This window comes from Orcinus orca, chromosome 1 (assembly GCF_937001465.1).
Source record: "Orcinus orca chromosome 1, mOrcOrc1.1, whole genome shotgun sequence".
NCBI lineage: Eukaryota > Metazoa > Chordata > Mammalia > Artiodactyla > Delphinidae > Orcinus > Orcinus orca.
Window position 1 is genome coordinate 74,821,262 of NC_064559.1, and position 26,924 is coordinate 74,848,185.

The window sequence follows — 26,924 nt, forward strand, 5'->3', positions numbered from 1 at the left end:
CAGGATGTAAATTGTCAACAGCCAATCTGGAGAAGTGTATGGTGTTTCCTGAAACATCTACAAAACAAAGCAACTGAGCCTAGGGCACTTCCACTTATGGTCCTATAGCTTAGGGAAATTAAAATCAAAAAGACACATCCACCCCAATTGTGGGACAGCTGTGTTTACAAGAACCTCGTTTAAGGTACCATTTGAATATCCCAGAAAGCGAAAAATGGATAAAGAAGTTGTGGTACTTACGTACAAAGCAATATCACTCAGCAATGAAATCTATGTTATGAGGCCCGTAGCAGCATAATGAGTGGATCCAGGTACGATGATTCCAAGTGAAATAAGTCACACAGAAAAAGAAACATCATAAGATATCTCTAATACACAAAATGTAAACTTGGCTACACAGGAACTGAATTACAAAACAGAACAGGGTCTCAAATGTAGAAAACCACCTTATGCTTGCTTAAGTGGAAAGGTGAGTTGGGGTGCTTCATAAACCAGAAATTGAAATTAGCACAAATACCGTTCCATAAGCCAAATACGTAATAGGCAAGACTTACTCCTTGCTCAGCGAAATGGACTCAAAACCACATATTCAATGCTTAGGAATATACCTGACTAGTAAGAATCTTAAAACCTTTGGATTTATATGTCTCCATAAGAGAATCAAGCATGTGTAAACTGGCATAAACGCAGCAGTGAAAATCCACTAAATCCCATTATAAAAATACATTTCTTAAACAAAACACAATGACAGTGAAATAGAGAGCAATTCTTAGATAATTTATTCAGGGCTTGTGATGCAAGCTGGATTTTCAACTTCTACACCCGGAGCGGGGTGACACATAAGTCTGGACACTTGGGGCTGATAGGATTGCTGAGGTTCGGTGAGCAAATGCAGACCCTGTGAAGTCATATTGCATGGTACCCATTCCATGGGTGCCAACTCTCCAGGTATAAGGGACTATTTCTTCCGCTAAAACATGCATGGGGAACCCAGAGTATGGTCCACCGTATGATTGGGAAAACTTTTTAAATGTATCTCCGGTACTGGTACTCGGGTTCAACATTCCAGTTTGTTTACTAACACTCTCCCCACTTGGAGAGTCAGTGCCTTTAACCTCCTGTTTGACCCAGTTTGCAATTTCTGTGAAAGATGACGTGTAATAGGGAGAACCAATGAGAGACTAGCTGTAGCTGTCTGGCCCGGCAAATTGAAGTCTCATGTCTCACCAGGAAGAGGAATTAAGCAAAGGCTCAGTGTGCAGTGTGGGAACAAGATTACGGCCTGAAGTGATCTAGTGGTTTTGCGGCCAGCTCACATGAAAGCGAGTTGAAGAAAGGAGCTCAGGGACACTGTAATTCACAAACCTGCCGACATATAAATGACAGCTATCGTCCAAAATTATATTGAAGTAAGGCTACCAAGAGGACTTGAAAGCGGGGCACAATTGCAGTTAACCGATTTCAGGAGGTAGACTGGAATTGCATTTAAAGCATAAGAAAAGAGGCAGAACGTCGACAATGATGCACTTGGCCAAAAAGGGCGTATGCGTTTTTTCCTGAATATATTCAGGAAAGAACGCATACGCCCTTTTTGGCCAACCAAGCAAGCTTGCAAAGGAAATCTGCACTACAATGAAGTCTCACTTCCCCCCGGTCAAAAGGGCCATCTGAAAAAAGTGTAAAACCCAGAAAGGCAGGACAGGCCATGGAGAACTGGGAGCCTTATATGCTGATGGGCGGGATGTAAATTGCCAACAGCCACTCTGGAGAAGTGTATGGTGTTTCCTGAAACATCGAAAAAACAAAGTAACAGAGCCTAGGGCACTTCCACTTATGGTTCTATGGCTTAGGGAAATTAAAATCAAAAAGACACATCCACCCCAATTGTGGGACAGCTGTGTTTACAAGAACCTCGTTTACGGTACCATTTGAATATCCCAGAAAGCGAAAAATGGATAAAGAAGTTGTGGTACTTACGTAAAATGCAATATCACTCAGCAATGAAATCTATGTTATGAGGCCCGTAGCAGCATAATGAGTGGATCCAGGTACGATGATTCCAAGTGAAATAAGTCACACAGAAAAAGAAACATCATAAGATATCTCTAATACACGAAATGTAAACTTGGCTACACAGGAACTGAATTACAAAACAGAACAGTGTCTCAAACTTAGAATACCAACTTATGCTTGCTTAAGGGGAAAGGTGAGTTGGGGAGCTTCATAAATCCAGAGATTGAAATTAGCACAGATACCATTCCATAAGCCAATTATGTAATAGACTAGACCGACTCCTGGCTCAAGGAAAAGAACTCAACACCCCATATTCAACACCTAGGAAAATACCTGACTAGTAAGAACCTTAAAACCTATGGATTTATATGTCTCTGTAAGAGAATCATGCATGTGTACAGCGGCATAAAAGCAGTAGTGAAAATGAGATAAATCCCATTATAAAAATAAATTCCTTAAAGAAAACACAATGACAGTGAAATAGAGAGCAATTCTTAAATAATTCATTCAGGGCTTGTGATGCAACCTGGATTTACCACATCTACACCCAGAGCTTGGTGACACATAAGGCTGGACACTTGGGGCTGATAGGATTGGTGAGATTCGGTGAGCAAATGCAGACCCTTTGAAGTCATATTGCATGGTACCATTCCATGGGTCCCAAGTCTCCAGGTTTAAGGGATTCTTCCTTCAGCTAAAACATGCATGGGGAACCCAGAGTATGGTCTGCAGTGTGATCGGGAAACGTTTTTAAATACATCTCAGATTTCTTCCCCTGGTACTCGGGTTCAACATTGCAGACCCTTTACTAACATTCTCCCCACTTGGAGAGTCAGTGTCTTTAACCTCCTGTTTGGCCCAGTTTGCAATTCCTGTGAAAGATGAACTGGAATAGGGAGAACCAATGAGAGACTAGCTGGAGGTGTCCTGACGGGCAAATTGAACTCTCATTTCCTACCAGGAAGAGGAAATAACCAAAGGCTCAGCATGCCAGGCTGGAAACAGATTAGGGCCTGAAGCAATCCTGCGGGTTCGTGGCCAGCTCAAAAGAAAGCGAGTTGAAGAAAGGAGCTCAGGGACACTGTAATTCGCAAACCTGCAGAGTTATAAATGACAGCTATCGTCCAAAAATATATTGAAGTAAGGCTGCCAAGAGGACTTGAAAGCGGGGCAGAATTGCAGGAAACCGATTTTAGGAGGTAGACTGGAATTGCATTTAAAGCATAGGAAAAGAGGCAGAACGTCGACAGTGATGCACTTGGCCAAAAAGGGTGTATGCGTTTTTTCCTGAATATATTTAGGAAAAAACACATACGCACTTTTTGGCCAACCAAGCAAGCTTGCGAAGGAAATCTGCACTACAATGATGTCTCACTGCCCCCGGTTAAAAGGGCCATCTGAAAAAAGAGTAAAATCCAGAAAGGCAGGACAGGCCATGGAGAACAGGGAGCCTTGTTATGCTGATGGGCATGATGTAAATTGCCAACAGCCACTCTGGAGAAGTGTATGGTGTTTCCTGAAACATCTAAAAAACAAAGCAACAGAGCCTAGGGCACTTCCACTTATGGTCCTATACCTTAGGGAAATTAAAATCAAAAAGACACAGCCACCCCAGAGTTTGGCATGGCTCTGTTTACAAGGACGTCGTTTACGGTAGAAGTTCAATATCCCAGAAAGCAAAAAATCGATAAAGAAGTTGTGGTACTTACGTACAATGCAATATCACTCAGCAATGAAATCTATGTCATCAGGCCCATAGCAGTATAATGAGTGGATTCAGGTACGATGATTCTAAGTGAAATAAGTCACACAGAAAAAGAAACATCATAAGATATCACTAATACACAGAATGTAAACTTGGCTACACAGGAACTGAATTACAAAACAGAACAGGGTCTCAAATGTAGAAAACCACCTTATGCTTGCTTAAGTGGAAAGGTGAGTTGGGGTGCTGCATAAACCAGAAATTGAAATTAGCACAAATACCGTTCCATAAGCCAAATACGTAATAGGCAAGACCTACTCCTTGCTCAGCGAAATGGACTCAAAACCCCATATTCAATGCCTAGGAATATACCTGACTAGTAAGAATCTTAAAACCTATGGATTTATATGTCTCCATAAGAGAATCAAGCATGTGTAAACTGGCATAAACGCAGCAGTGAAAATCCACTAAATCCCATTATAAAAATACATTTCTTAAACAAAACACAATGACAGTGAAATAGATTGCAATTCTTAGATAATTCATTCAGGGCTTGTGATGCAAGCTGGATTTTCAACTTCTACACCCGGAGCGGGGTGACACATAAGTCTGGACACTTGGGGCTGATAGGATTGGTGAGGTTCGGTGAGCAAATGCAGACCCTGTGAAGTCATATTGCATGGTACCCATTCCATGGGTGCCAACTCTCCAGGTATAAGGGACTATTTCTTCCGCTAAAACATGCATGGGGAACCCAGAGTATGGTCCACCGTATGATCGGGAAAAGTTTTTAAATGTATCTCCGGTACTGGTACTCGGGTTCAACATTCCAGTTTGTTTACTAACACTCTCCCCACTTGGAGAGTCAGTGCCTTTAACCTCCTGTTTGACCCAGTTTGCAATTTCTGTGGAAGATGACGTGTAAGAGGGAGAACCAATGAGAGACTAGCTGTAGCTGTCTGGCCCCGCAAATTGAACTCTCATGTCCCACCAGGAAGAGGAATTAAGCAAAGGCTCAGTGTGCAGTGTGGGAACAAGATTACGGCCTGAAGTGATCTAGTGGTTTTGCGGCCAGCTCACATGAAAGTGAGTTGAAGAAAGGAGCTCAGGGACACTGTAATTCACAAACCTGCCGACATATAAATGACAGCTATCGTCCAAAATTATATTGAAGTAAGGCTACCAAGAGGACTTGAAAGCGGGGCACAATTGCAGTTAACCGATTTCAGGAGGTAGACTGGAATTGCATTTAAAGCATAAGAAAAGAGGCAGAACGTCGACAATGATGCACTTGGCCAAAAAGGGCGTATGCGTTTTTTCCTGAATATATTCAGGAAAGAACGCATACGCCCTTTTTGGCCAACCAAGCAAGCTTGCAAAGGAAATCTGCACTACAATGAAGTCTCACTTCCCCCCGGTCAAAAGGGCCATCTGAAAAAAGTGTAAAACCCAGAAAGGCAGGACAGGCCATGGAGAACAGGGAGCCTTATATGCTGATGGGCGGGATGTAAATTGCCAACAGCCACTCTGGAGAAGTGTATGGTGTTTCCTGAAACATCGAAAAAACAAAGTAACAGAGCCTAGGGCACTTCCACTTATGGTTCTATGGCTTAGGGAAATTAACATCAAAAAGACACATCCACCCCAATTGTGGGACAGCTGTGTTTACAAGAACCTCGTTTACGGTACCATTTGAATATCCCAGAAAGCGAAAAATGGATAAAGAAGTTGTGGTACTTACGTAAAATGCAATATCACTCAGCAATGAAATCTATGTTATGAGGCCCGTAGCAGCATAATGAGTGGATCCAGGTACGATGATTCCAAGTGAAATAAGTCACACAGAAAAAGAAACATCATAAGATATCTCTAATACACGAAATGTAAACTTGGCTACACAGGAACTGAATTACAAAACAGAACAGTGTCTCAAACTTAGAATACCAACTTATGCTTGCTTAAGGGTAAAGGTGAGTTGGGGAGCTTCATAAATCCAGAGATTGAAATTAGCACAGATACCATTCCATAAGCCAATTATGTAATAGACCAGACCTACTCCTGGCTCAAGGAAAAGGACTCAACACCCCATATTCAACACCTAGGAACATACCTGACTAGTAAGAATCTTAAAACCTATGGATTTATATGTCTCTGTAAGAGAATCTTGCATGTGTACAGAGGCATAAAAGCAGTAGTGAAAATCAGATAAATCCCATTATAAAAATAAATTCCTTAAAGAAAACACAATGACAGTGAAATAGAGAGCAATTCTTAAATAATTCATTCAGGGCTTGTGATGCAACCTGGATTTACCACATCTACACCCAGAGCTTGGTGACACATAAGGCTGGACACTTGGGGCTGATAGGATTGGTGAGATTCGGTGAGCAAATGCAGACCCTTTGAAGTCATATTGCATGGTACCCATTCCATGGGTCCCAAGTCTCCAGGTTTAAGGGATTCTTCCTTCAGCTAAAACATGCATGGGGAACCCAGAGTATGGTCTGCAGTGTGATCGGGAAACGTTTTTAAATACATCTCAGATTTCTTCCCCTGGTACTCGGGTTCAACATTGCAGACCCTTTACTAACATTCTCCCCACTTGGAGAGTCAGTGTCTTTAACCTCCTGTTTGGCCCAGTTTGCAATTCCTGTGAAAGATGAACTGGAATAGGGAGAACCAATGAGAGACTAGCTGGAGGTGTCCTGACGGGCAAATTGAACTCTCATTTCCTACCAGGAAGAGGAATTAACGAAAGGCTCAGCGTGCCAGGCTGGAAACAGATTAGGGCCTGAAGCAATCCTGCGGGTTCGTGGCCAGCTCAAAAGAAAGCGAGTTGAAGAAAGGAGCTCAGGGGCACTGTAATTCGCAAACCTGCAGAGTTATAAATGACAGCTATCGTCCAAAAATATATTGAAGTAAGGCTGCCAAGAGGACTTGAAAGCGGGCCAGAATTGCAGGAAACCGATTTTAGGAGGTAGACTGGAATTGCATTTAAAGCATAGGAAAAGAGGCAGAACGTTGACGGTGATGTACTTGGCCAAAAAGGGCATATGCGTTTTTTCCCGAATATATTCAGGAAAAAACGCATACGCCCTTTTTGGCCAACCAAGCAAGCTTGCGAAGGAAATCTGCACTACAATGATGTCTCACTGCCCCCGGTTAAAAGGGCCATCTGAAAAAAGAGTAAAATCCAGAAAAGCAGGACAGGCCATGGAGAACAGGGAGCCTTGTTATGCTGATGGGCATGATGTAAATTGCCAACAGCCACTCTGGAGAAGTGTATGGTGTTTCCTGAAACATCTAAAAAACAAAGCAACAGAGCCTAGGGACTTCCACTTATGGTCCTATAGCTTAGGGAAATTAAAATCAAAAAGACACAGCCACCCCAGAGTTTGGCATGGCTCTGTTTACATGGACGTCGTTTAAGGTAGAAGTTCAATATCCCAGAAAGCAAAAAATCGATAAAGAAGTTGTGGTACTTACGTACAATGCAATATCACTCAACAATGAAATCTATGTCTTCAGGCCCATAGCAGTATAATGAGTGGATTCAGGTAAGATGATTCTAAGTGAAATAAGTCACACAGAAAAAGAAACATCATAAGATATCACTAATACACGGAATGTAAACTTGGCTACACAGGAACTGAATTACAAAACAGAACAGGGTCTCAAATGTAGAAAACCACCTTATGCTTGCTTAAGTGGAAAGGTGAGTTGGGGTGCTGCATAAACCAGAAATTGAAAGTAGCACAAATACCGTTCCATAAGCCAAATAGGTAATAGGCAAGACCTACTCCTTGCTCAGTGAAATGGACTCAAAACCCCATATTCAATGCCTAGGAATATACCTGACTAGTAAGAATCTTAAAACCTATGGATTTATATGTCTCCATAAGAGAATCAAGCATGTGTAAACTGGCATAAACGCAGCAGTGAAAATCCAGTAAATCCCATTATAAAAATACATTTCTTAAAGAAAACACAATGACAGTGAAATAGAGAGCAATTCTTAGATAATTCATTCAGGGCTTGTGATGCAAGCTGGATTTTCAACTTTTACACCCGGAGCGGGGTGACACATAAGTCTGGACACTTGGGGCTGATAGGATTGCTGAGGTTCGGTGAGCAAATGCAGACCCTGTGAAGTCATATTGCATGGTACCCATTCCATGGGTGCCAACTCTCCAGGTATAATGGACTATTTCTTCCGCTAAAACATGCATGGGGAACCCAGAGTATGGTCCACCGTATGATCGGGAAAAGTTTTGAAATGTATCTCCGGTACTGGTACTCGGGTTCAACATTCCAGTTTGTTTACTAACACTCTCCCCACTTGGAGAGTCAGTGCCTTTAACCTCCTGTTTGACCCAGTTTGCAATTTCTGTGGAAGATGACGTGTAATAGGGAGAAGCAATGAGAGACTAGCTGTAGCTGTCTGGCCCGGCAAATTTAACTCTCATGTCCCACCAGGAAGAGGAATTAACCAAAGGCTCAGTGTGCAGTGTGGGAACAAGATTACAGCCTGAAGTGATCTAGTGGTTTTGCGGCCAGCTCACATGAAAGCGAGTTGAAGAAAGGAGCTCAGAGGCACTGTAATTCACAAACCTGCCAACATATAAATGACAGCTATCGTCCAAAATTATATTGAAGTAAGGCTACCAAGAGGACTTGAAAGCGGGGCACAATTGCAGTTAACCGATTTCAGGAGGTAGACTGGAATTGCATTTAAAGCATAAGAAAAGAGGCAGAACGTCGACAATGATGCACTTGGCCAAAAAGGGCGTATGCGTTTTTTACTGAATATATTCAGGAAAGAACGCATACGCCCTTTTTGGCCAACCAAGCAAGCTTGCGAAGGAAATCTGCACTACAATGAAGTCTCACTTCCTCCCGGTCAAAAGGGCCATCTGAAAAAAGTGTAAAACCCAGAAAGGCAGGACAGGCCATGGAGAACAGGGAGCCTTATATGCTGATGGGCGGGATGTAAATTGCCAACAGCCATTCTGGAGAAGTGTATTGTGTTTCCTGAAACATCGAAAAAACAAAGTAACAGAGCCTAAGGCACTTCCACTTATGGTTCTATGGCTTAGGGAAATTAAAATCAAAAAGACACATCCACCCCAATTGTGGGACAGCTGTGTTTACAAGAACCTCGTTTACGGTACCATTTCAATATCCCAGAAAGCGAAAAATGGATAAAGAAGTTGTGGTACTTACGTAAAATGCAATATCACTCAGCAATGAAATCTATGTTATGAGGCCCGTAGCAGCATAATAAGTGGATCCAGGTACGATGATTCCAAGTGAAATAAGTCACACAGAAAAAGAAACATCATAAGATATCTCTAATACACGAAATGTAAACTTGGCTACACAGGAACTGAATTACAAAACAGAACAGTGTCTCAAACTTAGAATACCAACTTATGCTTGCTTAAGGGGAAAGGTGAGTTGGGGAGCTTCATAAAACCAGAGATTGAAATTAGCACAGATACCATTCCATAAGCCAATTATGTAATAGACCAGACCTACTCCTGGCTCAAGGAAAAGGACTCAACACCCCATATTCAACGCCTAGGAATATACCTGACTAGTAAGAATCTTAAAACCTATGGATTTATATGTCTCTGTAAGAGAATCATGCATGTGTACAGCGGCATAAAAGCAGTAGTGAAAATCAGATAAATCCATTATAAAAATAAATTCCTTAAAGAAAACACAATGACAGTGAAATAGAGAGCAATTCTTAAATAATTCATTCAGGGCTTGTGATGCAACCTGGATTTACCACATCTACACCCAGAGCGTGGTGACACATAAGGCTGGACACTTGGGGCTGATAGGATTGGTGAGATTCGGAGAGCAAATGCAGACCCTTTGAAGTCATATTGCATGGTACCCATTCCATGGGTCCCAACTCTCCTGGTTTAAGGGATTCTTCCTTCAGCTAAAACATGCATGGGGAACCCAGAGTATGGTCTGCAGTGTGATCGGGAAACGTTTTTAAATGCATCTCAGATTTCTTCCCCTGGTACTCGGGTTCAACATTGCAGACCCTTTACTAACATTCTCCCCACTTGGAGAGTCAGTGTCTTTAACCTCCTGTTTGGCCCAGTTTGCAATTCCTGTGGAAGATGAACTGGAATAGGGAGAACCAATGAGAGACTAGCTGGAGGTGTCCTGACGGGCAAATTGAACTCTCATTTCCCACCAGGAAGAGGAAATAACCAAAGGCTCAGCATGCCAGGCTGGAAACAGATTAGGGCCTGAAGCAATCCTGCGGGTTCGTGGCCAGCTCAAAAGAAAGCGAGTTGAAGAAAGGAGCTCAGGGGCACTGTAATTCGCAAACCTGCAGAGTTATAAATGACAGGTATCGTCCAAAAATATATTGAAGTATGGGTGCGAAGAGGACTTGAAAGCGGGGCAGAATTGCAGGAAACCGATTTCAGGAGGTAGACTGCAATTGCATGTAAAGCATAGGAAAAGAGGCAGAACGTCCACAATGATGCACTTGGCCAAAAAGGGCATATGCGTTTTTTCCTGAATATATTCAGGAAAAAACGCATACGCACTTTTTGGCCAACCAAGCAAGCTTGCAAAGGAAATCTGCACTAAAATGAAGTCTCACTTCCCCCCGGTCAAAAGGGCCATCTAAAAAAAAGTGTAAAATCCAGAAAGGCAGGACAGGCCATGGAGAACTGGGAGCCTTGTTATGCTGATGGGCGGGATGTAAATTGCCAACAGCCACTCTGGAGAAGTGTATGGTGTTTCCTGAAACATCTAAAAAACAAATCAACAGAGCCTAGGGCACTTCCACTTATGGTCCTATAGCTTAGGGAAATTAAAATCAAAAAGACACAGCCACCCCAAAGTTTTGGCCGGCTCTGTTTAAAAGAACCTCGTGTACGGTACAAGTTCAATATCACAGAAAGCGAAAAATGGATAAAGAAGTTGTGGTACTTACGTACAATGCAATATCACTCAGCAATGAAATCTATGTCATCAGGCCTGTACCAGCATAATGAGTGGATTCAGGTACGATGATTCTAAGTGAAATAAGTCACACAGAAAAAGAAACATCATAAGATATCACTACTACACGGAATGTAAACTTGGCTACAGAGGAACTGAATTACAAAACAGAACAGGGTCTCAAATGTAGAAAACCAACTTATGCTTGCTTAAGGGGAAATGTGAGTTGGAGTGCTGCATAAAACCAGAGATTGAAATTAGCACAGATACCGTTCCATAAGCCAAATATGTAATAGACAAGAGCTACTCCTAGCTCAACGAAGTGGACACAACACTCCATATTAAACACCTAAGAATATACTTGACTAGTAAGAATGTTACAACCTATGGATTTATATGTCTCCGAAGGAGAATCAAGCATGTGTACAGCAGCATAAATGCAGCAGTGATAGGATTGGTGAGGATCGGTGAGCAAATGCAGACCCTTTGAAGTCATATTGCATGGTACCCATTCCATGGGTCTCAACTCTCCAGGTTGAAGGGATTCTTCCTTCAGCTAAAACATGCATGTGGAACCCAGAGTATGATCCACCGTGTGATCGGGAAACGTGTTCAAATGTGTCTCAGTTTTCGTCCCCTGGTACTCGGGTGCAACATTCCAGACGCTTTACTAACACTCTCCCCACTTGGAGAGTCAGTGCCTTTAACCTCCTGTTTGGCCCAGTTTGCAATTTCTGTGTAAGATGAACATGAATAGGGAGAACCAATGAGAGACTAGCTGGAGGTGTCTGGACGGGCAAATTTAACTCGCATTTCCCACCAGGAAGAGGAATTAACCAAAGGCTCAGCGTGCCATGCCGGAACCACAGTAGGGCCTGAAGCAATCCTGCGGTGTTGCGGCCAGCTCACAAGAAAGCGAGTTGAAGAAAGGAGCTCAGGGGCACTGTAATTCACAAACCTGCAGAGTTATAAATGACAGCTATCGTCCAAAAATATATAGAAGTAAGGCTGCCAAGAGGACTTGAAAGCGGGGCAGAATTACAGGAAACCGATTTCAGGAGGTAGACTGGAATTGCATGTAAAGCATAGGAAAAGACGCAGAACGTCCACAATGATGCACTTGGCCAAAAAGGGCATATGCGTTTTTTCCTGAATATATTCAGGAAAAAACGCATATGCCCTTTTTGGCCAACCAAGGAAGCTTGCAAAGGAAATCTGCACTACAAAGAAGTCTCACTGCCCCCCGGTCAAAAGGGCCATCTGAAAAAAGTATAAAATCCAGAAAGGCAGGACAGGCCATGGAGAACTGGGAGCCTTGTTATGCTGATGGGCGGGATGAAAATTGCCAACAGCCACTCTGGAGAAGTGTATGGTGTTTCCTGAAACATCTAAAAAACAAAGCAACAGAGCCTAGGGCACTTCCACTTATGGTCCCATAGCTTAGGGAAATTAAAATAAAAAAGACACAGCCACCCCAAAGCTTGGGCCGGCTCTGTTTACAAGAACCTCGTGTACGGTACAAGTTCAATATCTCAGAAAGCGAAAAATGGATAAAGAAGTTGTGGTACTTACGTACAATGCAATATCACTCAGCAATGAAATCTATGTCGTCAGACCCGTAGCAGCATAATGAGTGGATTCAGGTACGATGATTCTAAGTGAAATAAGTCACACAGAAAAAGAAACATCATAAGATATCACTACTACACGGAATGTAAACTTGGCTACACAGGAACTGAATTACAAAACAGAACAGGGTCTCCAATGTAGAAAACCAACTTATGCTTGCTTAAGGGGAAAGGTGAATTGGGGTGCTTCATAAAACCAGAGATTGAAATTAGCACAGATACCGTTCCATAAGCCAAATATGTAATAGACAAGAGCTACTCCTTGCTCAACGAAGTGGACTCAACACCCCATATTAAACACCTAAGAATATACCTGACTAGTAAGAATCTTAAAACCTATGGATTTATATGTGTCTGAAAGAGAATCAAGCGAGTGTACAGCGGCCTAAACGCAGCAGTGATAGGATTGGTGAGGTTCGGTGAGCAAACGCAGACCCTTTGAAGTCATATTGCATGCTACACATTCCATGGGTCTCAACTCTCCAAGTTTAAGGGATTCTTCCTTCAACTAAGACATGCATGTGGAACCCAGAATATGATCCACCGTGTGATTGGGAAACGTGTTTAAATGTGTTTCAGTTTTCATCCCCTGGTACTCGTGTGCAACATTCCATACGCTTTACTAACACTCTCCCCACTTGGAGAGTCAGTGCCTTTAACCTCCTGTTTGGCCCAGTTTGCAATTTCTGCGGAAAATGTACAGGAATAGGGAGAACCAATCAGAGATAGCTGGCGGTGTCTGGACGGGCAAATTTAACTCTCATTTCCCACCAGGAAGAAGAATTAACCAAAGGCTCAGCGTGCCGTGCCGGAACCACACTAGGGCCTGAAGCAATCCTGCGGTGTTGCGGCCAGCTCACAAGAAAGCGAGTTGAAGAAAGGAGCTCAGGGGCACTGTAATTCACAAACCTGCAGAGTTAAAAATGACAGCTATCGTCCAAAATTATATTGAAGTAAGGCTGCCAAGAGGACTTCAGAGCGGGGCAGAATTGCAGGAAACCGATTTCAGGAGGTAGACTGGAATTGCATGTAAAGCATAGGAAAAGAGGCAGAACGTCCACAATGATGCACTTGGCGAAAAAGTGCGTATGCATTTTTTCCTGAATATATTCAGGAAAAAATGCATACGCCCTTTTTGGCCAACCAAGCAAGCTTGCAAAGGAAATCTGCACTACAAAGAAGTCTCACTGCCCCCCGGTCAAAAGGGCCATCTGAAAAAAGTGTAAAATCCACAAAGGCAGGACAGGCCATGGAGAACTGGGAGCCTTGTTATGCTGATGGGCGGGATGTAAATTGCCAACAGCCACTCTGGAGAAGTGTATGGTGTTTCCTGAACATCTAAAAAACAAAGCAACAGAGCCTAGGGCACTTCCACTTATGGTCCTATAGCTTAGGGAAATTAAAATCAAAAAGACACAGCCACCCCAAAGTTTGGGATGGCTCTGTTTAGAAGAACCTCGTTTACAGTACAAGTTCAATATCACAGAAAGCGAAAAATGGATAAAGAAGTTGTGGTACTTACGTACAATGCAATATCACTTAGCAATGAAATCTATGTCATCAGGCCGGTAGCAGCATAATGAGTGGATTCAGGTACGATGATTCTAAGTGAAATAAGTCACACAGAAAAAGAAACTTCATAAGATATCACTAATACACGGAATGTAAACTTGGCTACACAGGAACTGAATTACAAAACAGAACAGGGTCTCAAATGTAGAAAACCAACTTATGCTTGCTTAAGGGGAAAGGTGAGTTGGGGTGCTGCATAAAACCAGAGATTGAAATTAGCACAGATACCGTTCCATAAGCCAAATATGTAATAGACAAGAGCTACTCCTTGCTCAACGAAGTGGACTCAACACCCCATATTAAACGCCTAAGAATATACCTGACTAGTAAGAATCTTAAAACCTATGGATTTATATGTCTCCGAAAGAGAATCAAGCGTGTGTACAGTGGCATAAATGCAGCAGTGATAGGATTGGTGAGGTTTGGTGAGCAAATGCAGTCCCTTTGAAGTCATATTGCATGGTACCCATTCCATGGGTCTCAACTCTCCAGGTTTAAGGGATTCTTCCTTCAGCTAAAACATGCATGTGGAACCCAGAGTATGATCCACCGTGTGATCGGGAAACGTGTTCAAATGTGTCTCAGTTTTCGTCCCCTGGTCCTCGGGTGCAACATTCCAGATGCTTTACTAACACTCTCCCCACTTGGAGAGTCAGTGCCTTTAACCTCCTGTTTGGCCCAGTTTGCAATTTCTGCGGAAAATGTACAGGAATAGGGAGAACCAATGAGAGACTAGCTGGAGGTGTCTGGACGGGCAAATTTAACTCTCATTTCCCACCAGGAAGAGGAATTAAGCAAAGGCTCAGCGTGCCATGCCGGAACCACACTAGGGCCTGAAGCAATCCTGCGGTGTTGCGGAGAGCTCACAAGAAAGCGAGTTGAAGAAAGGAGCTCAGGGGCACTGTCATTCACAAACCTGCAGAGTTATAAATGACAGCTATGGTCCAAAAATATATTGAATAAGGCTGCCAAGAGGACTTGAAAGCGGGGCAGAATTGCAGGAAACCGATTTCAGAAGGTACACGGGAGTCGCTCTTAAAGCATAGGAAAGAGACAGAACTTGGAAAATAATGCACTTGGCAAAAAAGTGCATATGTGTTTTATCCAGAGCTCTCATAACTGAGGGGAGGAGATTCCCAGCAGGCTCCAACTGCCACCTGAGGGCTCACGTTGCCAAGGCAACGTGAGCAAGCCAGGCAGGAGTTACCTCACAGCAGAGGTCCCACCTCACAGAAGGGTGAGAAACCCAGCCAACATCAGACTCTCACCAGAGGGCCCACATCACCAAGGGGATGGGAACCAGGCAGGAGTGTCCCCACACCAGTGGGACAACATCATCGAAAGGTTAGGATCACAGCACATGTGTCCTCAAACCAGAGGAACCACATCACCAAGGGCCTTGGAGTGAGGCAGGCAGGAGTAGCCTCACAACACTGGGCCCATAGAATAAAAAAGTGAGGAATCCAGCAGTTGGAACCTCCCAGCAGGCGGCCCAGAGCACCGAGGCTATGGGATCCAGGCCACAGTGAACTCACAGAAGAGGACCCATGTCATGAAACTGAGCAACCCAGCCATTGGGACCTCAGAGCAGGAGGCCCACATCCCCATGGGGATGGAAATCTGGTAGGAGTGTCCTCGCACCACTGAGAACGTATCAGAAAATTTTGGGAGACCAGCAGTTAGGACCTGACGCCAGAGGACCCTCATCACCAAGGGAAGGAGGCTCCCAGCAGGCTCCAACTGCCACCAGAGGGCTGACGTCGCCAAGGCGATGTGTGCCAACCAGGCACGAATGACCTCACAGCAGAGGGCTCACCTCAGAGAAGTGTGACGAACCCAGTCAGGATCAGACTCGCACCAGTGGGCTCACATCACCAAGGGGATGGGAACCAGGCAGGAGTGTCCCCACACCAGTGGGACAACATCATCGAAAGGTGAGGATCCCAGCACATGTAGCCTCAAACCAGAGGAACCACATCACCAAGGGGTTCAGAATTAGGCTGGCAGTACCGGCCTCCCAACACAGGGTCCACAGAATATAAAAGTTGAGGAATCCAGCAGTTGGAACCTCCCAGCAAGTGGCCCAGAGCACCGAGGCTATGGGATCCAGGCCGCAGTGAACTCACAGCAGAGGGCCCACATCATGAACCTGTGAGCAGCCCAGCCGTTGGGACCTCAGAACAGAAGGCCCACATCCCCATTGGGATGTGAACCTGGCAGGAGTGGCCTTGAACCACTTAGCACATATCAGAAAATGTTAGGAGCCCAGCAGTTAGGGCCTGACACCAGGGGGCCCTCATAACTGAGGGGAGGAGACTCCCAGCAGGTTCCAACTGCCAACAGATGGCCCACGTCTACAAGGTGACATGCACCAGCCAGGCAGTAGTGACCTCACAGCAGAGGGCCTATCTCACAGAAGGGTGAGGAACCAAGGCAGGATGAGACTCTCGCCAGAGAGCTCACAACACCAAGGGGATGGGAACCAGTCAGGACTGTCCTCCCACCAGTGGGGCCACATCATCGAAAGGTGAGGAACCCAGCACATGCGGCCTCATATCAGAGGACATACATCACAAAGGGGATGGGAGTGAGGCAGGTAGGAGTAGCCTAAAAACAGAGGGCCCAAAGAATAAAAAAGGTGAGGAATCCAGCATTTGGAACCTCCCAGCAGGCGGCCGAGAGCACAGAAGCTATGGGATGCAGGCAGGAGTGAACTAACACCAGAGAGCCCACATCATGAAACTGTGAGCAACCCAGGTGTTGGGACCTCAGAGCAGAAAGCCCACATCCCCATGGGGATGGGAACCTGACAGGAGTGTCCTGGCATCACTGGGCTCACATCAGAAAATGTGGGGAGCCCAGCAGTTAGGGCCTGATGCTAGAGGGCCGTCATCACCGAGGGCAGGAGGCTCCCAGCAGGTTCCATGTGCCAACAGAGGGCCCACGTCGCCAAGGTGATGTGTGCAAGTCAGGCAGGACTGACCTCACAGCAGAGGGCCTACCTCACAGAAGAGTGAGGAACCCAGCCAGGATAAGACTGTCACCAGAAGACCCACATCACCAAGGGGATGGGAACCAGGCAGGAGTGTCCTCACACCAGTGGGGCCACAACATTGAAAGTTGTGGAACCCAGCACATGTGGCCTCAAACCAGAGGACCCACATCAGGAAGGGGTTGCGAGTGAGGCAAGCAGGAGGAGCATCGCAACACAGGACCCATAGAATACAAAAGTGGAGGAATCGAGAAGTTGGAACCTCCCAGCAGGCGGCCCAGAGCACAGAGGCTATGGCATCCAGGCCAGAGTGAACTAACAGCAGAGGGCCCACATCATAAAACTGTGAGCAACCCTGGCGTTGGGACCTCAGCGTACAAGGCCCACATCCCCATGGGAATGGGAACCTGGCTGGAGTGTCCTCGCACCACTGGGCGCACATCAGAAAATGTGGGGAGCCCACCATTTAGGGCCTGACGCCAGAGGGCCGTCATCACCGAGAGGAGGAGGCACCCTGCATGCTCCAACTGCCACCAGAGGGCTCACATCTCCAAGGTGATGTGTGCCAGGCAGGCAGGAGTGACCTCACAGCAGAGGGCCTACCTCACAGAACGTTGTTGAACCCAGCCAGGATTAGACTCTCGCCAGAGAGCCCACCTCACCAAGGGAATGGGAACCAGGCAGGAGTGTCCTCACACGAGTGGGGCCACAACATCGAAAGGTGAGGAACGCAGCACATGTGGCCTCAAGCAATAGGACAGTCATCACCAAGGGGCTGGCAGTGAGGCAGACAGGAGGAGCCTCACAACAGAGGGCACATAGAATAAAAAAGATGACGAATCCAGCAGTTGGAACCTCCCAGCAGGCGGCTCAGAGCACCGATGATAAGGGATCCTTGCCGGAGTGAACTCACAGCAGAGGGCCCATATCATAGTACTGTGAGCAAGCCAGCCGTTTTGACCTCAGAGCAGAAGGCCCATATCCCCATGGGGATGGGAACATGGCAAGAGTGTCCTCACTCACTTGGTGCACATCAGATAATGTGGGGAGCCCAGCAGTTATGGCCTAAGGCAAGAGGGCCCTCATCACCGAGGGGAGGAGGATCCCAGCACACTCCAACTGCCACCAGAGGGCCCACGTTGCCAAGGTGACGTGTGCCAGACAGGCATGATTGACCTCACAGCAGAGGGCCCACCTCACAGAAGGTTGAGGAACCCAGCCAGGATCAGACTCTCACCTGAGGGTCCACATCAGCAAGGGGATGGGAACCAGTCAGGACTGTCTTCCCTCCAGTGGGGCCACATCATCGAAAGGTGCGGAACCCAGCACATGTGGCCTCAAATCAGAGGACACATATCACAAAGAGAATGGGAGTGAGGCAGGCAGGAGTAGCCTAAAAACAGAGGGCCCGAAGAATAAGAAAGGTGAGGAATCCAGCAGTTGGAACCTCCCAGCAGGCGACCGAGTGCACAGAAGTTATGGGATGCAGGCAGGAGTGAACTAACAGCAGAGAGCCCACATCATGAAACTGTGAGCAACCCAGGCGTTGGGACCTCAGAGCAGAAGGCCCACATCCCAATGGAGATGGGATCCTAAGAGGAGTGCCCAAGCATCATTGGGCTCACTAAGAAAAGTTGGTGAGCCCAGCAGTTAGGGCCTGAGCCAAGAGGGCCCTCATCACCGGGGGGAGGAGATTCCCAGCATGCTCCAACTGCCATCACATGGCTGACTTCACCAAGGCAATGTGTGCCAGCCATGCAGGAGTGACCTATCAGCAGAGGGTCTCCCTCACAGAAGGGTGAGGAACACAGCCAGGAACAGACTCTCACCAGGGGGTCCACATAACCACATGGATGAGAACCAGGCAGGAGTGTCCTCACACTAGTGGGGCCACATCATCGAAAGGTGAGGAACCCAGCAAAGGTGGCCGCAAACCAGAGGACCCACATCACCAAGGGATTGAGAGTGAGGTAGGTGTCTGGAAGGGCATATTTAACACTCATTTCCCACCAGGAAGAGGAATTAACCAAAGGCTCAGCGTGCCCTGCCAGAAGCAGATTAGGGCCTGAAGCAGTCTTGCGGGTTTGCGGCCAGCTCACAAGAAAGCGAATTGAAGAAAGGAGCTCAGGGGCCCTGTAATTCACAAAACTGCAGAGTTATAAATGACAGCTATCGTCCAAAAATATATTGAAGTATGGGTGCGAAGAGGACTTGAAAGCGGGGCAGAATTGCAGGAAACCGATTTCAGGAGGTAGACTGGAATTGCATTTAAAGCATAGGAAAAGAGGCAGAACGTCCACAATGATGCACTTGGCCAAAAAGGGCATATGCGTTTTTTCCTGAATATATTCAGGAAAAAACGCATACGCACTTTTTGGCCAACCAAGCAAGCTTGCAAAGGAAATCTGCACTAAAATGAAGTCTCACTTCCCCCCGGTCAAAAGGGCCATCTAAAAAAAAGTGTAAAATCCAGAAAGGCAGGACAGGCCATGGAGAACTGGGAGCCTTGTTATGCTGATGGGCGGGATGTAAATTGCCAACAGCCACTCTGGAGAAGTGTATGGTGTTTCCTGAAACATCTAAAAAACAAATCAACAGAGCCTAGGGCACTTCCACTTATGGTCCTATAGCTTAGGGAAATTAAAATCAAAAAGACACAGCCACCCCAAAGTTTTGGCCGGCTCTGTTTACAAGAACCTCGTGTACGGTACAAGTTCAATATCACAGAAAGCGAAAAATGGATAAAGAAGTTATGGTACTTACGTACAATGCAATATCACTCAGCAATGAAATCTATGTCATCAGGCCTGTACCAGCATAATGAGTGGATTCAGGTACGATGATTCTAAGTGAAATAAGTCACACAGAAAAAGAAACATCATAAGATATCACTACTACACGGAATGTAAACTTGGCTACACAGGAACTGAATTACAAAACAGAACAGGGTCTCAAATGTAGAAAACCAACTTATGCTTGCTTAAGGGGAAAGGTGAGTTGGGGTGCTGCATAAAACCAGAGATTGAAATTAGCACAGATACCGTTCCATAAGCCAAATATGTAATAGACAAGAGCTACTCCTAGCTCAACGAAGTGGACACAACACTCCATATTAAACACCTAAGAATATACCTGACTAGTAAGAATGTTACAACCTATGGATTTATATGTCTCCGAAGGAGAATCAAGCGTGTGTACAGCAGCATAACTGCAGCAGTGATAGGATTGGTGAGGATCGGTGAGCAAACGCAGACCCCTTGAAGTCATATTGCATGGTACCCATTCCATGGGTCTCAACTCTCCAGGTTTAAGGGATTCTTCCTTCAGCTAAAACATGCATGTGGAACCCAGAGTATGATCCACTGTGTGATCGGGAAACGTGTTCAAATGTGTCTCAGTTTTCGTCCTCTGATACTCGGGTGCAACATTCCAGACGCTTTACTAACACTCTCCCCACTTGGAGAGTCAGTGCCTTTAACCTCCTGTTTGGCCCAGTTTGCAATTTCTGCGTAAGATGAACAGGAATAGGGAGAACCAATGAGAGACTAGCTGGAGGTGTCTGGACGGGCAAATTTAACTCTCATTTCCCACCAGGAAGAGGAATTAACCAAAGGCTCAGCGTGCCATGCCGGAACCACAGTAGGGCCTGAAGCAATCCTGCGGTGTTGCGGCCATCTCACAAGAAAGCGAGTTGAAGAAAGGAGCTCAGGGGCACTGTAATTCACAAACCTGCAGAGTTATAAATGACACCTATCGTCCAAAATTATATTGAAGTAAGGCTGCCAAGAGGACTTCAGAGCGGGGCAGAATTGCAGGAAACCGATTTCAGGAGGTAGACTGGAATTGCATGTAAAGCATAGGAAAAGAGGCAGAACGTCCACAATGATGCACTTGGCGAAAAAGTGCGTATGCATTTTTTCCTGAATATATTCAGGAAAAAATGCATACGCCCTTTTTGGCCAACCAAGCAAGCTTGCAAAGGAAATCTGCACTACAAAGAAGTCTCACTGCCCCCCAGTCAAAAGGGCCATCTGAAAAAAGTGTAAAATCCACAAAGGCAGGACAGCCCATGGAGAACTGGGAGCCTTGTTATGCTGATGGGTGGGATGTAAATTGCCAACAGCCACTCTGGAGAAGTGTATGGTGTTTCCTGAAACATCTAAAAAACAAAGCAACAGAGCCTAGGGCACTTCCACTTATGGTCCTATAGCTTAGGGAAATTAAAATCAAAAAGACACAGCCACCCCAAAGTTTGGGATGGCTCTGTTTAGAAGAACCTCGTTTACAGTACAAGTTCAATATCACAGAAAGCGAAAAATGGATAAAGAAGTTGTGGTACTTACGTACAATGCAATATCACTTAGCAATGAAATCTATGTCATCAGGCCCGTAGCAACATAATGAGTGGATTCAGGTACGATGATTCTAAGTGAAATAAGTCACACAGAAAAAGAAACTTCATAAGATATCACTAATACACGGAATGTAAACTTGGCTACACAGGAACTGAATTACAGAACAGAACAGGGTCTCAAATGTAGAAAACCAACTTATGCTTGCTTAAGGGGAAAGGTGAGTTGGGGTGCTGCATAAAACCAGAGATTGAAATTAGCACAGATACCGTTCCATAAGCCAAATATGTAATAGACAAGAGCTACTCCTTGCTCAACGAAGTGGACTCAACACCCCATATTAAACGCCTAAGAATATACCTGACTAATAAGAATCTTAAAACCTATGGATTTATATGTCTCCGAAAGAGAATCAAGCGTGTGTACAGTGGCATAAATGCAGCAGTGATAGGATTGGTGAGGTTTGGTGAGCAAATGCAGTCCCTTTGAAGTCATATTGCATGGTACCCATTCCATGGGTCTCAACTCTCCAGGTTTAAGGGATTCTTCCTTCAGCTAAAACATGCATGTGGAACCCAGAGTATGATCCACCGTGTGATCGGGAAACGTGTTCAAATGTGTCTCAGTTTTCGTCCCCTGGTCCTCGGGCGCAACATTCCAGATGCTTTACTAACACTCTCCCCACTTGGAGAGTCAGTGCCTTTAACCTCCTGTTTGGCCCAGTTTGCAATTTCTGCGGAAAATGTACAGGAATAGGGAGAACCAATGAGAGACTAGCTGGAGGTGTCTGGACGGGCAAATTTAACTCTCATTTCCCACCAGGAAGAGGAATTAAGCAAAGGCTCAGCGTGCCGTGCCGGAACCACACTAGGGTCTGAAGCAATCCTGCGGTGTTGCGGAGAGCTCACAAGAAAGCGAGTTGAAGAAAGGAGCTCAGGGGCACTGTCATTCACAAACCTGCAGAGTTATAAATGACAGCTATGGTCCAAAAATATATTGAAGTAAGGCTGCCAAGAGGACTTGAAAGCGGGGCAGAATTGCAGGAAACCGATTTCAGAAGGTACACGGGAGTCGCTCTTAAAGCATAGGAAAGAGACAGAACTTGGAAAATAATGCACTTGGCAAAAAAGTGCATATGTGTTTTATCCAGAGCTCTCATAACTGAGGGGAGGAGATTCCCAGCAGGCTCCAACTGCCACCTGAGGGCTCACGTTGCCAAGGCAACGTGAGCAAGCCAGGCAGGAGTTACCTCACAGCAGAGGTCCCACCTCACAGAAGGGTGAGAAACCCAGCCAACATCAGACTCTCACCAGAGGGCCCACATCACCAAGGGGATGGGAACCAGGCAGGAGTGTCTTCACACCAGTGGGGCCACATCATTGACAGGTGAGGTACTCAGCACATGTGTCCTCAATCCAGAGGACCCACATCACCAAGGGCCTTGGAGTGAGGCAGGCAGGAGTAGCCTCACAACACTGGGCCCATAGAATAAAAAAGTGAGGAATCCAGCAGTTGGAACCTCCCAGCAGGCGGCCCAGAGCACCGAGGCTATGGGATCCAGGCCACAGTGAACTCACAGAAGAGGACCCATGTCATGAAACTGAGCAACCCAGCCATTGGGACCTCAGAGCAGGAGGCCCACATCCCCATGGGGATGGAAATCTGGTAGGAGTGTCCTCGCACCACTGAGAACGTATCAGAAAATTTTGGGAGACCAGCAGTTAGGGCCTGACGCCAGAGGACCCTCATCACCAAGGGAAGGAGGCTCCCAGCAGGCTCCAACTGCCACCAGAGGGCTGACGTCGCCAAGGCGATGTGTGCCAACCAGGCACGAATGACCTCACAGCAGAGGGCTCACCTCAGAGAAGTGTGACGAACCCAGTCAGGATCAGACTCGCACCAGTGGGCCCACATCACCAAGGGGATGGGAACCAGGCAGGAGTGTCCCCACACCAGTGGGACAACATCATCGAAAGGTGAGGATCCCAGCACATGTAGCCTCAAACCAGAGGAACCACATCACCAAGGGGTTCAGAATTAGGCTGGCAGGACTGGCCTCCCAACACAGGGTCCACAGAATATAAAAGTTGAGGAATCCAGCAGTTGGAACCTCCCAGCAAGTGGCCCAGAGCACCGAGGCTATGGGATCCAGGCCGCAGTGAACTCACAGCAGAGGGCCCACATCATGAACCTGTGAGCAGCCCAGCCGTTGGGACCTCAGAACAGAAGGCCCACATCCCCATTGGGATGTGAACCTGGCAGGAGTGGCCTTGAACCACTTAGCACATATCAGAAAATGTTAGGAGCCCAGCAGTTAGGGCCTGACACCAGGGGGCCCTCATAACTGAGGGGAGGAGACTCCCAGCAGGTTCCAACTGCCAACAGATGGCCCACGTCTACAAGGTGACATGCACCAGCCAGGCAGTAGTGACCTCACAGCAGAGGGCCTATCTCACAGAAGGGTGAGGAACCAAGGCAGGATGAGACTCTCGCCAGAGAGCTCACAACACCAAGGGGATGGGAACCAGTCAGGACTGTCCTCCCACCAGTGGGGCCACATCATCGAAAGGTGAGGAACCCAGCACATGCGGCCTCATATCAGAGGACATACATCACAAAGGGGATGGGAGTGAGGCAGGTAGGAGTAGCCTAAAAACAGAGGGCCCAAAGAATAAAAAAGGTGAGGAATCCAGCATTTGGAACCTCCCAGCAGGCGGCCGAGAGCACAGAAGCTATGGGATGCAGGCAGGAGTGAACTAACACCAGAGAGCCCACATCATGAAACTGTGAGCAACCCAGGTGTTGGGACCTCAGAGCAGAAAGCCCACATCCCCATGGGGATGGGAACCTGACAGGAGTGTCCTGGCATCACTGGGCTCACATCAGAAAATGTGGGGAGCCCAGCAGTTAGGGCCTGATGCTAGAGGGCCATCATCACCGAGGGCAGGAGGCTCCCAGCAGGTTCCATGTGCCAACAGAGGGCCCACGTCGCCAAGGTGATGTGTGCAAGTCAGGCAGGACTGACCTCACAGCAGAGGGCCTACCTCACAGAAGAGTGAGGAACCCAGCCAGGATAAGACTGTCACCAGAAGACCCACATCACCAAGGGGATGGGAACCAGGCAGGAGTGTCCTCACACCAGTGGGGCCACAACATTGAAAGTTGTGGAACCCAGCACATGTGGCCTCAAACCAGAGGACCCACATCAGGAAGGGGTTGCGAGTGAGGCAAGCAGGAGGAGCATCGCAACACAGGACCCATAGAATACAAAAGTGGAGGAATCGAGAAGTTGGAACCTCCCAGCAGGTGGCCCAGAGCACAGAGGCTATGGCATCCAGGCCAGAGTGAACTAACAGCAGAGAGCCCACATCATGAAACTGTGAACAACCCAGCCATTGGGACCTCAGAGCAGAAGGCCCACATCCCAATGGGGATGTGAACCTGGATGGAGTGTCCTCGAACCACTGGGCGCACATCACAAAATGTGGGGAGCCCAGCAGTTAGGGCCTGATGCCAGAGGGCCCCCATCACCGAGGGGAGGAGGTTCCCAGCAGGCTCCAAGTGCCACCAGAGGGCTCATGTCCACAAGGTGAGGTGAGCAAGCCAGGCAGGAGTGACCTCACAGCAGACGGGCCACCTCACAGAAGGGTGAGGAACCCAGCCAGGATCAGACTCTCAACAGAGGGCCCACATCACCAAGGGGATGTGAACCAGGCAGGAGTCTCCTAAGACCATTGGTCCCACATCATCGAAAGGTGAGGAACCCAGCACATGTGGCCTCAAACCAGACGACACACATCACGAAGGGGCTGGGAGTGAGGCAGGCAGGAAGATCCTCACAACAGAGGGCCTAAAAAATTAAAAAAGTGAGGAATCCAGCAGTTGGAACCTCCCAGCAGGTGGCCAAGAGCACAGAGGCTATGGGATCCAGGCCACAGTGAACTAACACCAGAGAGCCCACATCATGAAATTGTGATCAACCCAGCCGTTGGAACCTCAGAGCAGAAGGCCCACATCCCCATGGAGATGGGAACCTAAGAGGAGTGCCCGAGCATCACTGGGCTCACTAAGAAAAGTTGGGGAGCCCAGCAGTTAGGACCTGACGTCAGAGGGCCCTCATCACAGAGGTGAGGAGGCTCCCAGCAGGGTCCAAGTGCCACCAGAGGGCTAATGTCAACAAGGCGAGGTGAGCAAACCAGGCAAGAGTTACCTGATAGTAGAGGGCCCACCTCACAGATGGGTGAGGAACCCAGCCAGGATCAGACTCTCACCAGGGGACCCACATCACAAAGGGGATGGGAACCAGTCAGGTTTATCCTCACACCAGTGGGGCGTCATCATCTTAAGGTGAGGAACCCAGCACATGTGTCCTCAAACCAGAGGACCCACATCACCAAGGGCCTTGGAGTGAGGCAGGCAGGAGTAGCCTCACAACACAGGGCACATAATATAAAAAACGTGAGGATTCCAGCATTTAGACCTCCAGCAGGCGGCTCAGAACACCGAGGCTATGGGATCCAGGCCGCAATGAACTCACAGCAGAGGGCCCACATCATAAAACTGTGAGCAACCCTGGCGTTGGGACCTCAGCGCACAAGGCCCACATCCCCATGGGAATGGGAACCTGGCTGGAGTGTCCTCGCACCACTGGGCGCACATCAGAAAATGTGGGGAGCCCACCATTTAGGGCCTGACGCCAGAGGGCCGTCATCACCGAGAGGAGGAGGCACCCTGCATGCTCCAACTGCCACCAGAGGGCTCACATCTCCAAGGTGATGTGTGCCAGGCAGGCAGGAGTGACCTCACAGCAGAGGGCCTACCTCACAGAACGTTGTTGAACCCAGCCAGGATTAGACTCTCGCCAGAGAGCCCACCTCACCAAGGGAATGGGAACCAGGCAGGAGTGTCCTCACACGAGTGGGGCCACAACATCGAAAGGTGAGGAACGCAGCACATGTGGCCTCAAGCAATAGGACAGTCATCACCAAGGGGCTGGCAGTGAGGCAGACAGGAGGAGCCTCACAACAGAGGGCACATAGAATAAAAAAGATGAGGAATCCAGCAGTTGGAACCTCCCAGCAGGCGGCTCAGAGCACCGATGATAAGGGATCCTTGCCGGAGTGAACTCACAGCAGAGGGCCCATATCATAGTACTGTGAGCAAGCCAGCCGTTTTGACCTCAGAGCAGAAGGCCCATATCCCCATGGGGATGGGAACATGGCAAGAGTGTCCTCACTCACTTGGTGCACATCAGATAATGTGGGGAGCCCAGCAGTTATGGCCTAAGGCAAGAGGGCCCTCATCACCGAGGGGAGGAGGATCCCAGCACACTCCAACTGCCACCAGAGGGCCCACGTTGCCAAGGTGACGTGTGCCAGACAGGCATGATTGACCTCACAGCAGAGGGCCCACCTCACAGAAGGTTGAGGAACCCAGCCAGGATCAGACTCTCACCTGAGGGTCCACATCAGCAAGGGGATGGGAACCAGTCAGGACTGTCTTCCCTCCAGTGGGGCCACATCATCAAAAGGTGCGGAACCCAGCACATGTGGCCTCAAATCAGAGGACACATATCACAAAGAGAATGGGAGTGAGGCAGGCAGGAGTAGCCTAAAAACAGAGGGCCCGAAGAATAAGAAAGGTGAGGAATCCAGCAGTTGGAACCTCCCAGCAGGCGACCGAGT